Source organism: Nelumbo nucifera, chromosome 8 (genome assembly GCF_055504915.1).
Source record: "Nelumbo nucifera cultivar China Antique chromosome 8, China Antique-T2T, whole genome shotgun sequence".
In the NCBI taxonomy this organism is placed as follows: domain Eukaryota; kingdom Viridiplantae; phylum Streptophyta; class Magnoliopsida; order Proteales; family Nelumbonaceae; genus Nelumbo; species Nelumbo nucifera.
In genome coordinates, this window is record NC_142656.1 from 50,847,548 (window position 1) to 50,866,645 (window position 19,098).

The 19,098-nt window shown below is 40.6% G+C and overlaps 1 pseudogene across 1 annotated transcript in view; it reads left to right on the forward strand.

Annotated features, from left to right (window-relative positions):
* The first annotated feature begins 1,772 nt into the window (after positions 1-1,772).
* Positions 1,773-19,098, forward strand: part of LOC104601537 (TMV resistance protein N-like) — a 48,795-nt pseudogene continuing 31,469 nt past the window's right edge. Inside the window, exon 1 of the transcript XR_016079454.1 lies at positions 1,773-3,006. The product of XR_016079454.1 is annotated as a TMV resistance protein N-like (transcript). The remainder of the gene's footprint in view (positions 3,007-19,098) is intronic.

The window sequence follows — 19,098 nt, forward strand, 5'->3', positions numbered from 1 at the left end:
ACCTTAATTCATGCTTATCCACCAAATTGTATTTCAAAATTCTCCTATTTGACACACCATCAAGCCTATATCCCATTTTAGCAAGTCTCATTAATTAGAGCATACCATCCTTCATCCCAACTTCATATGACCAAATGGACCTTACCACTATGTTCAGAAACCCAAAAAACCTCAAAATATCAATTTCATGACTAAACTCTTCTATTTGACCATTAAAAAAGTAAGATTCTATTTCAGACCTTCTCGTTGATTGAAAAACTATAAGATGAGAACATGATTTGAACTAAATTTGTTAATCTACACCTTTGATGAAAGATCTATAGCTTTCATCAGATTCAGGATGATAAAAAATTCCTACCTACCAAATTGTAGCTCAAAATTCCCTTGTTTGATCATTTATCAAACCAAGATCCTATTTTGGTAATCCTTATTGATCTGAATTTGTCAGCCATATATCTCAGTCATCCTAATGCTATTTGACCAATCAGACATCACCACTGTGTTCAGAGACCTAAAAAACCCCATCACGCTAAATTTTATGACCAAATTCATCTGTTTGACCGTTAAACTAGAAAGAGACAATTTCAACGCACCAAATTAAATTGTCACATCATCGGTTCCGACCTGAAGCCTCAAAAGGGTGATGGCTGATGCCAAACACATTCGTGACCAGTTAGGACACTTGAACCAATGAAATAGAGCTTAGTAGACCCAAAAAGCCCAAAAAACCAAGATATCCTTACTTAAAACCAATAAAAGACAAAATGAGATTTTAAAGTTCATCAAATTTATATTTTTTGCCACTAATAGATTACAATGACAGACATGCCCAAACTCCCATTAGACGTACAAAACCCATGAAAACCACTCCCAAATTGAAGAAAATGTTTCACCAAATAGGAAAACTTCACTGTGCATTTGTTTTTTTTAAAGAATCTTTACCTATATGTGTGAAAAATCGCTATTGAGTCCTATGCCTTATAGTTGGACGAGTATTAGACCCTTTCTCTTCATTTTTTCTCTATAAATAAAGGCCCAACTTGAGCCTAAGGGGAGGGAGGGGGAGTTTCCCAACTTTTGTAATACATCCATTTTACTTGAAATCCCAAAATCTTTGAAGTCAAGCTCAAGTTTCAAATTTGTTTCCCTTGTTTTCCAGACTAACATCAGAAACACTTGGCCCAACTTCCTAAGTTGCTCAAGCTTCGTTTGAAGTCTTTCTAGCTACCGGAAAGTTTGTTTCAAGGTCACACACATGAGAGGTAAGTATTTCATTCCATCGTCTCTCTATTTTTAGTTTAGTTTCTGATTGCTTAGAGTCTTAAAACCATGGTAAATTTGCATTCCTAGTTTCCTCTAAATTAAGAAAAAGAGGTAGAGAGGCGAAGGCCTTAAGGAAACCAGTACTTAGGGCCCAATAACATCGATTCAGATCAATTTTGGGCGAAGTTGAGAATGTTTTCGCTAAATTTTAGGAGCTTTAGGCAATCCTATTAATTCACCTTTTACTAGAATTTGGGCACAAACATCCCATATTGGATTGTCAAAGTAGTTTGGAGAGAGAGGTGCCTAACACCTTCCCTCTTTCAATTTTTAGAATTCAAAATCTCCTTGCCTTTTTTATGGAGAACAAAATCACTATAAAAAATTAAGTCAATTTTTCAAATCTGAAAATGAGAGCCTATTTATTTTAAAAAATGGGTGACGATTCCGAATCGGCCATAAACTTTAAAAGTCACAAATACCAATCCATTAACTAAAATGTCTCTAACCCATGATGGCAACAGATGTTGGAGAAGGCCACCTATGGGCAAGTTTAAACTAAAATTTGATGGTGCCACGGGAGATGCGAATTCTGGAGTTGGTTTTCTTATACGTTATCCTAATGGTGCCTTTGTGTTTGAAAGAGCAATGAAAATACCACGACTCTCCGCTGCTGAATCAGGGGCTTTGGCATTACTTGAAGCTTTAAAACTCACCCCAGAGCTTGGGTTGAATTTAAAACTCATCCTTGTTGGAGACGGACAAATCTCCTCCCTGGCGACTAGAAAACATTATTGCTGATTGCGGAGCTTAGCTGAACCACACCTCTCAGTGCTCAGTTCATTATGCTCCTAGGTCTACTAATTCGGTTGCTCGTTGTATAGCTCGTTTTGCTTTATAGATATGTTTGTCCTTCCTTGTATTGAAAAGGACTGTAACCAAAGCATATGCCTAATGAATTTGTCTCATCGGGCTTAAAAAAAAATGTAGCCGATCCGAATCATCAAAGCATGTGTTGCACGAATCAGAGTCAATACGGTCATGCGGAAGAAAGTTTTGACTTTTGAAGTTCGTAGCCGTTTTTGGAGGGAACAGCTACTCGTAAACCGTCGTAGTTCATGGAATCTGCGCAAGTACTTTTTTTTTTCTGGGATTCTCGTTTCCTCAACTTACCTCCGGATTCCTACAGCCCCTCACCACCATACCCATCTGATCTCTCTAGCTTCTCTTCATGGCTGCCATGAAAACCCAACGCGCTTCTTCGTCAACTCGTCGATGGAACTATGACGTCTTCTTGAGTTTTAGATATGAAGACCACCGTAGGAACTTCACCGATCAACTCTACAGCGCTTTGGTCCAAAGAGGGATTTACACCTACAAAGACGATCGGGAACAACTAAAGAGAGGACAAGCGACCTTCTCTCAACTGCTGAAAGCAATCGAAGAATCAAGGATCGCGATCGTTGTTTTCTCGAGGAACTACGCTTCTTCGAGATGGTGTCTCGATGAACTCGTGAAAATCTTAGAATGCCGGAAAACGATGGGTCAGTTGGTTCTTCCAGTTTTTTACGATGTCGATCCGTCTGATGTTCGGAATCAGAGTGGGAGTTTTGCAGAAGCATTCGCCCAACACGAAGAGCATTTTAAGGCGGTGGAGATGATGGAGGAGGTCCAGAGATGGAGGTTGGCTCTCACTGAAGCTTCTAATCTGTCTGGGTGGGATCTACAAAATGTTTCCTTCAGGTAATCGTTACTGAAACTACATCCCTATTGCTTTATATTTGATTAATTACTAAATATAAGAATTGAAATGTTTGAATTCTTAAACAAGATCTGTAGGATCTTTGAGTCATTGTTGAAGAGTTGCAGAGAGAAATCTTTGAGAATTTGGTAATTATTTGACAATAACCGTTTCCTATCAAAGTTTAATTAACTTCCTGTACCATTCTTGTTTTTCTCTCCCGTTATTTCTAATTAGGGTGAAATGGGTACTCGATTACTTGAATTGGACCCAATTCTAGTCTTGCAAAATACTGAGATAGGAGGATTACACAACCGTTACATCATACTCAGAGCGCCTGCAGCTGAACCATTGAACCAACGCAACTTTGCCGGCCTTACAACTATTTTATTGGAATTTCCTTTTAATCTTAGTGGTATTTTCCTATCACATTGGTTTTGAGTACAGCACTCTATTTTGGTCATCCTACTCCAATTCTATTGATGACATCCTCCTCAATCTCTCATTTGTTATGAACTATTGAACCAAGGTACCAGAAAAGGTTAAGTGTGCCCTGATTTACTCTCCCATTATTATTAAATTTGCATTGCATATATTCTTATTTACTCATACTTATTTTAAAATCTCTTGTTTCTAAGGTAATCCTCCATAAACTTAATTTTGCATTTAATACTTCATTAATTTCATCATTTAAAACAATGTCATTAGCAAATAACAAAGCACCATGGGACCTCCTCCTATACATGTCTAGTCAATTTGTCGATGATTAGTGCAAATAAATAAGAGTAAGCTTTGAACCTTGGTGAAGATCCATTGTAGTGTAAAATCTGATGTCTCTCCCATAGGTGTTCTAACATTGATTGTTGCACCTTCATACATATCCTTAATTAGCTAAATATACCTATTTGGCACTCATTTCTTTTCCAAGACACACCATTATTATCTCTCTAGGATACGCTTTTTCTAGGTCAATGAACAACATATGAAGATATCTCTTTTCTCTTTCTATTTTTTTTTTTCTAAAAATCATCTCAAAAGAAAGATAAATTTCATCATTGATGTCCACAGCATAAACCAAAATTGGTCTCTGATATACTTGTTTCATTTCATAACTTTTGCTCAATTAATCTCTCCCAAAGGTTCATAATGTGGTTCATGAGTTTAATCCCATGATAATTATTACAACTTTGTGTATATGCATTTGTTCTTAAATATAGGCACCATAGTGTTCTTTCTTCATTCATTAGACATCCTTGTTTCCAGTGTTTTCGAACCGTTGTTGACCTGGATGGTTGGACCGTTCGGCCCGGAAACCGTTCAGGCAACCGATTCTGTTTCACCCGTAACCCATTCCTGGGTCAGAAATCGTTGATTTGGTCAGAGAACTTCTGACCCAGACAGTCGAACTGTCGACCTGTTCGACCTGGGCAGTGGTTCATGTTTTTATAGAATGATAGGAGATCATGAGATGGGGAAAGACTGAGACTCAGATATGAGATTAGATCCTTGAGATCTCAGAGAAGAAATATTGCAGATCTGAGATCTCAGAGAGATCCGAAGTTGCCGCTGCGTTTTCTGTTGCCGCCGCCGTCGTCGTTGTCACCATTGTTGTTGAACATTGGATACTCCTCCTCCTCCTCCTCTTCCTTCTTCCCTCCTTCCCCCCTTCCTTCTTTTTTTCCTCTTTCTCTCTCTCTCTCTCTCTCTTTCTCAGCCGACAACTACATGTCTTTTTAAGTTTTTTTTCTTATAAAAGACTAAGGATAGTAAAGCCCTAATTTTCCAATCTCATCAGACCGCTTGAACTGTTCTACCTGGACGGTTGAACCACTGGCTTGGAAACAGGTGGCCAGAACGGTTCCGTTTCTGGGTCAGTTTTTAAAACCTTGCATGTTTCTTTAATTATCTTATTAAATAGTTTAATTAGCCATAACAAGCCTACCTCCCCATACCTTTTTGCACTTCTATTAGAACCCCATTAGGTTATGACACCTTTCTCTTCTTTGTCTTATTTATTGCTTCCTTCACCTTAGTAATTCTAATTTCACTAAGGTACATGCTATTTCTAATCTCTTCCTCATTAGCACCCTCTACATGTTATTCACTAATAAATTTTCAAAATAGTTTTTTATCTTTCCTTGGTTTCCTTATCTTGTACCTCTTTAATGCACTTAACATGGTTTAAACCTCTACATTTCATTTCTTGCATATTTGCTAGTTTCTAAATTCTATTTTGCCTCTTTAATGCCTAATTTATGATAGAATTCATCATATGCCATAAATTTAACTTATTTTTGTAAAGAGACTGGGCCGAATGGGCCCTAACAGCCTTTCTTGTAATATCTTTTATTTTATGTAGATGGGCCACACTTAATGGGCCTGTTATTTATTCTTGTTTATTTTCTTTATGTAACTGCCAAGCTGGCCGCCCACTTAAGGGCATTCTTGTCATCATTAATTTTTTAAATCTTAATAAAATAGGGTTAGAGGAGAAGGGAGAATTATTCGACTCCTTCTCTTACCTCTTCTCTTCGCCATCTTCTTCTTTTATACAGCTATTTAGACCTGTTTTATTCTGCTAATCACTAAGTTTAAACCTGATATTAGAGGACTGATTTACATCTTGGTATCAGAGCAGGTTTAGTTCCTCTTCCTTCTTTTTCTTCGTTTCTGTACACTCTAAAATCAAGTGAGTGTATGGAGAGATAGGTTCTCTATAGTATAGAGAATCACTTGCCTAGTTGGTCGAAGGGTTTGGAGAGTTTAGTTTTGGCTAGATTTTGCTAAGAAGTGTTGATGTTCTGCTGTTGCCCGAAACCCTAGCCGACTAGAGATTTTCGAAGTTACCAGGAAAGGTGAAGCCTGGGTGTGGCGCTTTGTGCTTGGAAGGTGTCTTGTGACTGCTAAAGGAGGGCGGTTCAGGTTTGGAAGAGTTCTGGTTAGTCTGGTAGGTGCTGCAGCATCTTCTCTCTTTCTCCCATCTGCTAGACGGAGCAAAACCCTAGTTTTTCAAGCACCCGAGTTCTGGTTTGGCTTCAAGTAAGTTTACATAGTCAAAACTTCTGTTATTTGATTTCCGTTTGGTTAATGGAGACATACGGAAGTGAGTTCAAGTAGGTGCCGGTTTCTGGACCTGCCTCAGTAGATTCCGTTTTGACTGGTGTTACCACAATTAAGCTAGATGGGACAAACTATCTTGCTTGGGCACAGTCTATAAAAACCTACGTTTGTAGTAGAGGAAAACTCGGGTATCTTACAGGCAGTAAGGTAAAACCTGAAGAGACAGACCCTGAATTTGAAAATTGGATGCAAGAGAAGTACACTGTTATAGGATGGTTAGTTAACTCTATGCAACCCCATATAAGCCAACACTATCTCTGGATGTTTTCGGCTAAGGAGATATGGAACAGTGTAATTGAGACCTACTCACAAAAACTGAATGTAGCCAGAGCGTACAAATTGAAAAGTGATGTGAAAAACCTGAGATAGGGGGAGAAGAGTGTAGCAATCTACTATTCTATACTAAAATCCCTATGGCAGGAAATTGATGTTATGGAGACAGTGGTATGGGAGAGTAAAAATGATGCTGAAATGTATAGAAAGCTGGTGGAGAGAAATAGGGTGTTTGAGTTTCTCACTGGACTCAACCCTGAGTTTGATATTATCAGACAGAATATTTTGGCCAGGGATGAGGTTACTCTTTTACAGGCATATGTTATGATAAGTAGTGAGGAGAGTAGGCGGCAGGTTCAGTTGCAGAGTCCACCTACAGAACATTTTGCACATGCGGGAGTGAAACCAAAGGGCCCTACTGAGAAGAGAGAGCAGGTGTGTGAATATTGCAAGAAACCACGACATACAAAGGACATTTGCTAGAAGCTTCATCCTGGACTTCTCCCTGATAGGTTTAAGAACAATAATAACCCTAAGAAGGGCAGTTAGGTGGGAAAACCCAAGAATGCTAATGCTGCTACAATACCTGAAGGGGGAAGTAAGGAGAGTGAAGAGAAGTCAACCATTGAACAGTTGGTTGCAATGAAGCTGGATTTTGAGAAGTATGGGAGGCTCCTAAATCACCTGGAAGCTACAGTTTCTTCAGCTCACCCTTCCAACAGTACATCATCTTCATCGGCTTTTGCTCACTCAGGTACTCGTGCTTCTACAAATCATGCTTCAGCTTCAGATAATCATAAAATCCCTTGGATTATTGATTCCGGTGCGTCAGACCATATGACCAGTCTATCTAACATTTTTTGCTCATATCACCTTCTCTCTGGGAAAGAGAAAATATCCCTTGCCGATGGGTCCCTTGCCCCCATCTCTGGTAAAGGTGATATAAAGACCTCTAACACCCTGTTCTTATCTTCTGTTCTTCATGTCCCTAAGCTTAACACAAACCTCTTATCTGTTAGTAGCTTAACAAAGTCCATGAATTGCAGCATAACTTTCTTTCCCACTCATTGTGTTTTTCAGGACCTGCAGTCTCAGAGGATGATTGGGAGTGGCCATGAGGCGAACGAAATATACTTGTTAGACACACCGGATCAAGCTTTGGGACCACCTCATGGAGTTGCCTTAGAGTCAGTCGTGTCAGTTTGTTAACAAAATTTTAATATGTCATTTTCGGTTTGGTCACTTGTCTTTTTCTGCTTTGAGTCATTTGTTCCTAGATATGTTTAAAGGAGTGTCTTTATCGAGTCTTCATTGTGAATCATGTGAGTTGGCAAAGCATTGTAGACATTCCTATTCGATTAGCAATAAAAGATCACTTTCTCCTTTCCATATTGTTCACTCTGATGTGTGGGGGCCATATCACATGCCAACCATAGGGGGTTACAGGTACTTTATCCTTTTTATTGATGATTGTTCACGTTACACTTGGATTTATCTCATGAATTCTAGGGATGAAGTATCAGCTATTGTGAAAAATTTTCATGAACTCATCCTCACTCAGTTTAATACTCGTATCAAAATATTCCGCTCTGACAATGCTAAGGAGTATTTTGAGAGAACCCTCTCCACCTATCTTGAAACTTTTGGGGTTATTCATCAAAGTTCTTGTTCCTACACTCCACAACAAAACGGGGTGGCGGAAAGAAAGAACAGGCATGTGGTTGAGGTTGCCAGATCCCTCTTGTTTGCATTCCATGTTCCTGTAAAGTTTTGGGGAGATGCTGTTCTTACTGCTACCTTTCTGATCAACCGTATGCCCTCCCGGGTCCTTGGCTTTAAAACTCCTTTTAGTCTTCTCTTCCCGGATGAGGATCTCTTTTCTCTTCCTCTCCGTGTGTTTGGGTGTACTTGCTATGTGCATATTCATAGTCACCAAAGGCACAAGTTTGAACCTAAGGCTCATAAGTGTGTTTCTGGGATATGCCTCCACACAAAAAGGGGTATTGCTGTTTTGATCCAGTTCGTGGCACCCGCTTTGTATCTCGGGATATCACCTTTGCTGAGTTGACTCCCTTCTTTAGTATTCCTCCTGAGGGGGAGAAATCTAATGAGCCCTTTGTTGTGTCTCTAGCCGTTCCTCTTCCCATCCCTTGTGAGTCCGATCATGGGGTGTCCACCTCTTCCACTGGACCTACCTCTGATATCCCTGCTCCTCCTCCTCCTTCTGCTCATGCTCTCCAAAGGTGGTACCAAAGGCAGAGATTCAGACATGTGCAGGTTTTTTCCCCTCCTTCAGAAGAGCATCTTGGCACTCCCATCATTCCTGAGGACACAGGTCAGCCCTCTATAGACCCATCTCCGCCTGTCCCAGACCTTGACCTTCCTATTGCTCTTCGCAAGGGCAAGCGGAAGTGTACAGCCCATTGTATCTCCAAACACTTATCTTACAGCCTTCTCTCCCCTTCCTACTACTCATTTCTTGCCTCTGTGTCTTCCCACGTGATACCCAAGTCTGTACCGGAAGCATTATCTCAAACTGAATGGAGGGATGCTATGATGACTGAACTTGATGCATTGCATAAGAACCATACCTGGGATATTGTGGATTTGCCGGAAGGGAAGGAACCAATGGGTTGTAAATGGGTGTTTACCATTAAGTATCACTCTGATGGCTCTGTTGAGAGGTTTAAGGCTCGGTTGGTTGCTAAGGGTTACACCCAAATGTGTGGCATTGACTATCTTGAAACATTTGCTTCTGTTGCTAAGATGATTTCAGTCGGGGTTTTACTTTCTCTAGCAGCTACTTTTGACTGGCCCCTACACCAGTTTGATGTTAAAAATGCCTTCCTGAATGGAGACCTGCATGAAGAGGTCTATATGTCTCTGCCTCCAGGAGTGCATGGGAAAGAAATGAAAGGCAAAGTGTGTAAACTACACAAATCTATTTATGGTCTCAAACAATCTCCTCAGGCTTGGTTTGAGAGGTTTCGGGCTGCTCTTGTCTCCTTTGGCTACATTCAAACACAATATGATCATACACTATTCTTGAAAAAAAATGGCTCTCTGGTGACCTTCTTGATTGTTTATGTTGATGACATTGTGGTCACGGGTAATGACATTGAAAAAGCCAACAAACTAAAAGGCTTACTCAACTCTGAATTTGAAATCAAAGACTTGGGAGATCTTCGGTATTTTTGGGCATTGAAGTTGCTCGATCTAAGGATGGTATCTTCATATATCAGCGCAAATGTCCTTGATCTTCTTGTTGAAACTGGTAAACTTGGAGCTAAACCCGTCTCCACTCCCATTGATCCTAATCATAAGCTTTCTGCCACATATGGTGAACCTTTGTCTGATAAGGGAGTGTTTCAGAGACTGCTTGGGAAGTTGTTATACCTTTGCATGACTCGACCAGATATTTCTATGCAGTAAGTGTTATTAGTCAGTTTATGCATTCTCCCAGAGATATTCATCTAGCGGCTGCAAAAAGGGTTCTGTGCTACTTGAAAGGTACTCCAGGAAAAGGTATTCTGTTTGCTAAGCATGGTCGCATGAAGCTGGAAGCCTTTACTGATGCAAATTGGGTAGGATGTATTGATGACAGGAGGTCCACCTCTAGTTATTGTGCTCTGGTTGTTGCGAATATTGTGTCTTGGAGGAGTAAGAAACAATCAGTAGTTGCTAGATCCTCAGCTGAAGCAGAATACAGGGCAATGGCTCATGGTGTGTCAGAATTACTATGGCTACAATCCCTTCTAGAGGAATTGGGGGTAGACTACGAGAAACTAATGATGCTCTATTGTGACAACCAAGCTGCTATCAACATTGCACATAATCCTGTTCAACATGACAGAACTAAGCACATTGAGGTTGATAGGCATTTCATAAGAGAAAGAGTCTCTTCCGGAGAAGTTTGTTTACCATTCATCACATCAAAAAATCAATTAGCTGATATCTTGACTAAGGAAGTTCCAAAGGGGAAATTGACACACTATATAAGCAAGCTGGATATGATTGACATCTATGCTCAGCTTGAGGGGGAGTGTAAAGAGAGTGGGCCGAATGGGCCCTAACAGCCTCTCTTGTAATATCTTTTGTTTTATGTAGATGGGCCACACTTAATGGGCCTGTTATTTATTCTTGTTTATTTTCTTTATGTAACTGCCAAGTTGGCCGCCCACTTAAGGGCATTCTTGTCATCATAAATTTTTTAAATCTTAATAAAATAGGGTTAGAGGAGAAGGGAGAATTATTCGACTCCTTCTTCTCTTACCTCTTCTCTTCGCCATCTTCTTCTCTTATACAACTATTCAGACCTGTTTTATTCTACTAATCACTAAGTTTAAACCTGATATTAGAGGACTGATTTACATCTATTTTTAACTTCTTTTTTAGGGCTTTATATTTTTCTAAGTTTTTTCCATTTTTAGTCTTTTTCTAATTCTTATAGCATGTTCGTTTTAATCTAGTTATACTTTAAGCCTCTTCTTTGGCACTTGGTCTCAATGGCCTCTATCCTACCTTGGACTTCCCTTAGGTGCAAATCCAAAGGAAAGTAGGTTCTAAAACCTGGTGGTGGAAAAATTCGAAAAAAGATTGGCAGCTTGAAAGAGAAACTATATTTCCTTGAGGGGTAGAGTTACTTTGATTAAAGCAACTTTAACCAACTTGCGTTTATACTTCCTATTAGTCTTTAGATTTCCTAAAAGGGAGGCAAAGAGGTTAGAAAAATTGATGTGGGACTTCTTATGAGAACCTGGGGAAGAGAAAAAAGATCACTTGATTAGGTGGGAGGTGGTGAGTCGAAGAAGAAAAGGAGGCCTAGGCTTAGGGAATGTAGTGAGTAAAAATGAAGCTCTTTTAGGTAAGTGGCTTTGGAGGTGGTCCCTGGAGAGGGAGAGATTGTGGCATGAAGTAGTGAAGAGTATCCATGGCTGTTCTGAATCAGGTTGGGACGTGGGGGTATTTTGAAGGGCTTTGCTCACAACAGCTTGGAAGACTATTTTGGCATTCTCCCCAAATTTCTTAGGTTTGTAAGGCATGATGCTTGTTTTGGAAACTCCATTCCTTTTTAGGAAGATATTTGGGTGAGCAGTTAACCCCTAAAAGATCGTTTCCCTTCTCTCTATTCCCTCTCCCTCTTTAAAAAGAAACCCACTTCATGGTTCCTTCCCCCTCGGTTCTCCCTTTGGGTTTAAACTGGGATTTTAGGTTTCTAAGAGGGTTAAGGGATGAATCCTTGTGTTTCAGAGTTCTTGTTTCTTCTAGACTCGGTGTGTATGGACTCCCTAACCTGGATAAAAGGGTTTGGTCTCTAACCCCGTTTGGCTCCTTCACTTGTGCATCTTTCTTTAAATCCCTTTGCTCCAACCCCTCCTCTCAAGTCTTCCCCGTTAAAGAGGTCTGGTTAAGGCCCCCTAAAATAGCAGTGTTTTGTTGGGAAGCCTATTATGGTAAGATCAATGCTGTGAAAAACTTGCAAAACAAGAAACCTTATATGTGTTTGTCCCCAAATTTGTGCTTTATGTGTAAAGTGAAGGGTGAGGACTGTAACCATTTGCTGATAACATGCTCTTTTGCTGCCAATATTTGGAATTGGGTTATTTCATTATTTGGGTGCAGGTGGAACTTGCCCTCCGAAGTAAAGCTGCTGTTCACTCTGTCTACTTTTGGGAGATTGACAAAAAGAGGGAAGCTAATGTGGAAATGTATCAAAGCCGCTACCTTATGGACGTTATGGGAGGAGAGAAATGCTAGAATATTTCAAGAATAAGGAAAGAAGTATTGCTGAAATCAAGGAGTGCATAATGACAAGGACAGCCTCATGGATGAAATCTTCACACTTGTTGGCAGATTACTCTTTGACGACTTAAGGAGAAATTGGGCAGCGGTGGCTTCTACAGTCTCCATAAAGAGCAAACCACAAGTTGAATGGAAACTCCCATTGGATGGAGTGGTAAAATTGAATTTTGTTGGTAGCTGCCAAGGTAACCCAAGGCCATCCGGAATAGGAGGGATTCTGAGAGACAGAGACAACAACATGTTGTCTTTATTTTCAGGACCAGTGGGTGTTGGTGATTCTATAAGGGCTGAGATACTAGCAGTGGTACAAGGTATACAGCTGGCCAGTCAACTTGGAGTGAACAATTTAATAGCAGAAGGGGATTCCAAGGTAGTAGTGAGATGGTTGACAAGTCTAGAAACAACTTGTTGGGGCTATAGGGATTTGTTAAAGAAAGTTAAATGGCTGACAAGAAATATGACAGTCAGGATTTAGTGGGTTAGTAGATTAGCAAATGCAATGGCTGATTCTCTGGCCAAGCAAGGGGTGCCTGTTAGACAGTTTTGTATGCCCTTAGCTTCAATCAGAATGATGTACTTTATGAGTTTATTGTAAATGAATAAAGATACATATTTGATTCATGTTCCCTTGGTATGTTTTTGTGTAATACCCTTAAACTGGACACTTAATGAGACTCGTGTTAGTTTAGAATGTTCACAGCCAGTGGGTCGGTCTAGGGAGACCTATCCTGACAAGGCTGACACTGTGGTGCCACCAAGTCGGTTGGGGTGGCCTGTCTCAGCTGCCAGGGTGAGACCCTAGGCACATACAGTGTAGGATTAATTGAATCTTTGAACTGGACCAGATTTCCAGTATTGCCCTGGACCTTGGAGATTGATGGGCAAAACTGGAAAGTTACACCCGACCCCTAGACTCGATTATGATACTACACTAGGTGTTGGATTGGGCTGTCTTTGATGTACCAATCAGTGAGATCCTTAGCGGGGGTCAAAACCTGGGTATGTTGGGACAGTCTGAGAATTCATCTGAGTGGGTGATCATAGTGACAGGATCAGCCCCTTTGTCGGACAAAGGTAATGATCGGGGATGCACTCTCACTGATGGAAACCAAGACTGCCGGCAGCCGATTTCAACCGTTGAGATTTGTTTTGCAAAATATATTTTATATAAGATATAAAAGTATATATGTATGGTTTCTAAATTGTTTGCAAGAAGGTTTTAATTCCCGGGATCCATATAAGTGGAGAGTGCAATACTGTTCCTTGCAGCCGAGGGAGAGGTCCTCTCTTGTCGGGCAGTGTATGATCATTATGGGCTGAGAGGTTAAGTGTAAGACCATTGAGGTTAATACCTGATGGGCTAATCTTGCATCTGCCCACAGTCCCTGGGTGTTACAAGGTGGCTTGGCCCAAGGACCTCTTAGGGTAAGTGTTGGGCCCGTAGAGCCCATTTGATGGGTTTCAGGGGGTGCACTGTCTTTAACAGTGTATTCGGCCAGGCCTTGTAACAAAGGCTGGGCCGAACCCATGTGGCTGATGTGTAGATCAATTCTTGGGTCCCACGCCATACAAGGAAGCCCAACTGGGCAGCAGTTAAGAGGGTTAAGTGAGCACATAAGCTTAATGGGCCTAAAGCCCATTTCGAACTAGGCTGCTTATTTAGTTAATAAAGGGGCGAAATCTGAAGTGGATCAGCTAATAGGATTGGGCTTAGACCCTATCCACTTAGAGAGTCCAAGATCTAAATAAGATTTAGATCTGGAAACCTCCTAATCAGATTAGGAGATGGCTGATCTGATCTCCAGATAAGATAAGGATTATCCCTTATCACTTAAAGGGACTTCTAAACCAAATATGATTTGGATTAGCAACTCCTAATCTGATTAGGAGCTGATCCCTTTAAGACTATAAAAGAAGAAGGGGGCGGCAGCCTTTAGAGACACAATACACACAGATCATCAGGTTTCTTTGGTGCTGAAATCTAGAAGAGAGAATTCTGCTCCCTGCAAATACTCTCTTGCTACCTCCCTGTTCTTGCCGCCCTGCTTTCCAGTTCGATCTCCACTTGTGGGAGAAGTCAAGATTGGATCTTGACATCAGTCCTTTGAGAAAGGATTGAAAGGAAGCTGTGCTCACGTGCCATCTTGTTGATTCTTGCGAAGGACAGAGTTCTTGGAGAAGAACACTGCTGATTCTGCTCCACCTGCACTGCGCCATCTTCAGTGGGAGCAGTTTTTGGATCCTTCCTTGGGCGTGAACACCTTCGTTGGGAGATATTACTTTTCCGTATCAGGTATAATCCTTCCCACTTCTTTTTGGTTTAGATCTGGTTCAGTTTATGGTTCAGAATTGATCATTGAAAATATGATTTTCTAAATGGGGAATACGATTCCCAGTTGAAGGGAGAGAAAAATTTTTGAAATTCGCCCCTTATTCCGCAATCTTTTGGGCGTCCATAGGATGGATCTCTCATCCCTTCAGTGCCAAGGGGAGATCTGTTTTGGGCTACTTTGTAATTGTGTTTCAGGCTTGTGTATGTTTAGTGTTTGTGATTCAGTCCTCAGGGGAGGTAATACCTCGTGCATCCTCCTAGGCTAATTGTACTTTCTTTATTTGAATTAATAAAGCTATTCTCATTTATCAAAAAAAAAATCCCTTTAGATTCTCCTAAAATTTTTTCCTTTACTACTTTTTTTATGCACTTAGCTATTTCAATCCACATATCATTAGTCTTCTCATCTAAAATTCCATTTTCTTTTTGCTATCAACTTGTCTTTAAAATGTGTTCGTTTTTCTCCTTTTAGTTTTCCCACCTAATTCTTGGCATCTGTTTTTCCCTATTTCTCTTCTATTTCCTAATGTGCAAATCCATCACTCTATCACCATTAATCTATGTTGTATGGTTAAGTTTTCTCTTGCAAGTGAAGATCAGACTCCTTTCTACCTTCCTATCCTTGTCCCTGTTCCTCCACTTCATTCTCTTCCTTGTAACGATGGTATTCTTTCCCCTCCTCCTCTAGTGTATCGGCCTCGGTCCTGGTAACATTTTTTCATCAGACACGGTAAGAGGGTGGCTCTTGAAGTAGAACGCCCATCACAATATGATCTCCAAAACTTAGGTAATCTTGAACTTCCTGATAATTCTATTATTGATCTTAACCTTGATCTCCCTATTGCCATTCAAAAAGGGAAGAGGACATGTAGCAAATATCCTATTACTAACTATGTCTTATGATGCTCTCTTACCTTCCTATTGTGCCTATATTTTTTCCATCTCTTTTGTTTCCATCCCTTGCAACGTTATAGAGGCAATACTGTATCCTCATTGGAGGGAAGCTATAAACCAAGAGATGGAGGCCCTAATAAAGAACCAGACTTGGGAGATTGTTCCTTGTCCTAAGGAAAAGATTCCTATTGGGTGTAAGTGGGTTTACACTATTAAGCGCTAGATAGATGGATTCATTGAGAGGTACAAAGCTCGACTTATAGCCAAAGGATACACTGAAACTTATGGCATTAATTGTTTGGAAACCTTTGCTCTAGTCGCTAAAATGAACTCTATTCATGTGATCACGTCTCTTGCTATCTATTACTCTTGGCCTTTATATCAAATGGATGTAAAGAATGCCTTCCTTAATAGGGTCTTACAAGAAGAAGTGTATATGGACTTACCACTTGGGGTCAACTTTCTTAATAGTAAAGGAAAAGTTTGCCACTTAAAGAAGTCCTTTTATGGGCTCAAGCAATCCTCTAGAGTATGGTTTGACAAGTTCAGAAATGCTATCTTAAAGATTGCATTTTCTCAATCTCAAGTTGATTACACCTTGTTCATAAGAAGAGTTGACAGTAGAGTAACAATTTAGATATATGTTGATGACATTGTTGTTGACAGGCAATGATATCACATGTATCTCTTAGTTAAAGTCTTTCCTTTCTTCTGAATTTGAGATTAAGGACCTTGGTTATCTCCGATATTTTCTTGGCATTGAAGTTGTAAGATCCAAGAAGGAAAATTTTCTATCACAAAGGAAGTATGTTCTTGACTTGCTTCATGAAGTTAGGAAATTAGGGCGTAAGCTTGTAGAAACTCCAATTGATCCCAACCACAAGTTGAGTGCTATTGGAGGAGTTCTTCTAGATGGAAGGATATATTAGAGATTGGTGGGCTGTCTCCTGTATTTCTGTTTGACTAGACCTAACATATCCTATTACTGTTGGAGTAGTTAGCTAATATATGCATGGGCCCAGGACATCTAATATGCAAGTAGTTAATAGAATTTTAGCCTATCTAAAAGGATGCCCTAGTAAAGGGATGTTGTATTTTGTTGACAGATGTTGTTGTACACAGGTTTAGTACCGTAGGGGTATTTCTGTAATTTTTCCATACTTTATGTTGTACGATTAGTATAGTATAAATAACTACTGCTTCACTCGCCTGAAGCATTCTTTTGAGGCATTCAATCCTCTCGCCTATCCTCTCTTCTCTTCTCTCTTCCTCTCTTCCTCCTCTCTTCTCTTGCTCAACATGGTATCAGAGCAAGTTCGTCCAGGCCTGAAAACAAATTAGTTGAGGTCATTCTCCAATGCCGAGTAGGTTGCCTCTTCATCTCCTAGAAGCTGTATCCTTGATGCTCAACTTCAAGAAGGAAGAAGGTGCCGGCCTGAATGTTCAGCTTCCTAGCGCAGAAAAGAGTTCTGGTACAGAGTCTTTTCATATTCCAGCCTAGATGCTGTTTTCCTTGATTGCTCGGCTGTAGAGAGGCTGTCACCTGATGTACGAAGAGGAGGTTCTGGTTTGCAGAGAGGCTGGCGTTCAAGAAGGTACTGTCCATCTGCTGTTCGGGTGCCCTGGTATTCAACTGAAGCTGTTTTTTGTTGTTTTTTCTTCTTGCACCCTTCGATGGATTGTTGATGCCCTAAAAATCCGAATGTGGTGTTCTCCTCTTGTGTATCACTACTATTCGGCTATATTGTTGATGGATTGAAGTTTTTTTCCTTGACTGTTCTTGCTGTTCAGCTACATTGTTGATCTCAGTGACTGTTCGGCTACCCTGAAGTTGGTGTCAGCCGATTAGGTGTGTGGTGAACTATCACCTTGTGTCTTTCTTTCTATAAGGAGTTGTATGAAAACTGTAAAACCGTAGGTCATACAGACCTGGTTATGTACTGCATTGCAGTGTTTGTATGTTTGTTCTTTGAATTCCTACAAAAATTGTAGGTCATATAGACTAGTTCAAGTGCTACAGCAACAGTGCTTGTTCTTGGCTCTCTGTGAAACCGTAGGTCAGAAGTACCTAGTTGTATGCTGAAATACAAGTGCTTCTTCTTTTGTGGACTGAAGGACATAAGATCCCTTTTCTGTAGCAGCTCTGTGAGGCAATGTGCCTTGGGTGTTGTGTGTTCTTAAACCTGAAATCATGAATAGTGAAGATTCAGCCACATCTGGAATCTCCACAATGCTGAATGGAATGAGTGGGGGTGGTGACCTATCCTTCCCTATGACTGTTGTTCCTCTTGATGGATTAAATTACCTAGAATGGTCAAGAGGGATCAAGTTATACATCACTGCAAGGGGGAAAATAGGCTATATTAATGGAAGAATCAAAGAACCACCCTCTGGGAATGCTGAATATGATAGATGGGATCAGGAGAGCAGTATGGTAATGTCTTGGCTCTTGGTCTCCATGCAACCACAAATAAGAAAGAACTTCATGTGGGCTGAAACTGCAAATGAGATCTGGGAACAAGCAAAATCCACATATTCAGAACTACGACACTATGCCAAGATCTATCAACTGTAGGCAGCATCATCTACTTGTCGACAGGGGGAGAGAAGTTTATTAGTATATTACTCTGACTTGACCTCTGTCTGGAAGGAATTGGACCATTACCAGAATGTTGATTGGAAGTGTGATGAGGATGCCAAACTGTACAAGAAGCTTGTCTCACAGCAAAGAGTGTTTGCCTTCTTGCATGGTCTAAATCCTATGTATGAGTCCATCAGAGTACAAATTCTCAGTTCTAAGGATCTTCCTTCAATTCAGGAAGTCTATGCTCTTGTTCAATCTGAAGAGAGTAGAAGGAACTTGATGAACAACACTGGTGGGGATGCAATTGTGTTGGCAGCAAAAGGGGGTGTCTCTACTAGTGTGGGATCTTCTTCTAGGAGAGGGGATTTCCAAAAAAAGAAACAGAAGATAAGGAAAAACTATGGTGCACTAATTGTCAGAAACCTCGACACACCAAAGATACCTGTTGGGATCTCCATGGAAAACCAAAATGGGCTCAAGATCTGACTAAGAAGCAAGGCTCATATGTGAATAAAAGGTCCGGGCAGCAAGGTACAAAGAAACACCACATGACCAACATGGTTACTCGGGAGAATTAGCCCCCCATTTCTACTGTGACTCAAACACATCTCTCTGGATCTGACCCAAGGGAAGATATTGTAAACTCCTTCCGTGACCATCTAGAGCTCTATGGTAGAGCAATTCGTCAGACGGATGCTCCTCCCACAACCTCATTTGCATCAACGTCAGGTAACCCTGCCACAACCTTCCATGTTACTTCTCACAACCTTGACTCTCCATGGATCATTGATTCTGGAGCATCAAAACACATGACTGGTATGTCCTCTTACTTTCAAACCTACCACCCTCTTTCTGGAAGAGACAAGGTGAGACTAGCTGATGGATCATACACTTCCATAGCTGGTCAAGGAACTCTCTCTCTTCCTCTTGGTCTTACACTTCCTGATGTTCTTCATTTTCCAAAATTTCCCATGAATTTGTTCTTAGTTAGTAGTTTTACTAATTCCTTAAACTGTTCTGTGACATTTTTCCCTTCTTATTGTGTGATTTAGGATCTGGCCTTGGGGAGGACGATTGGTAGGGGACGTA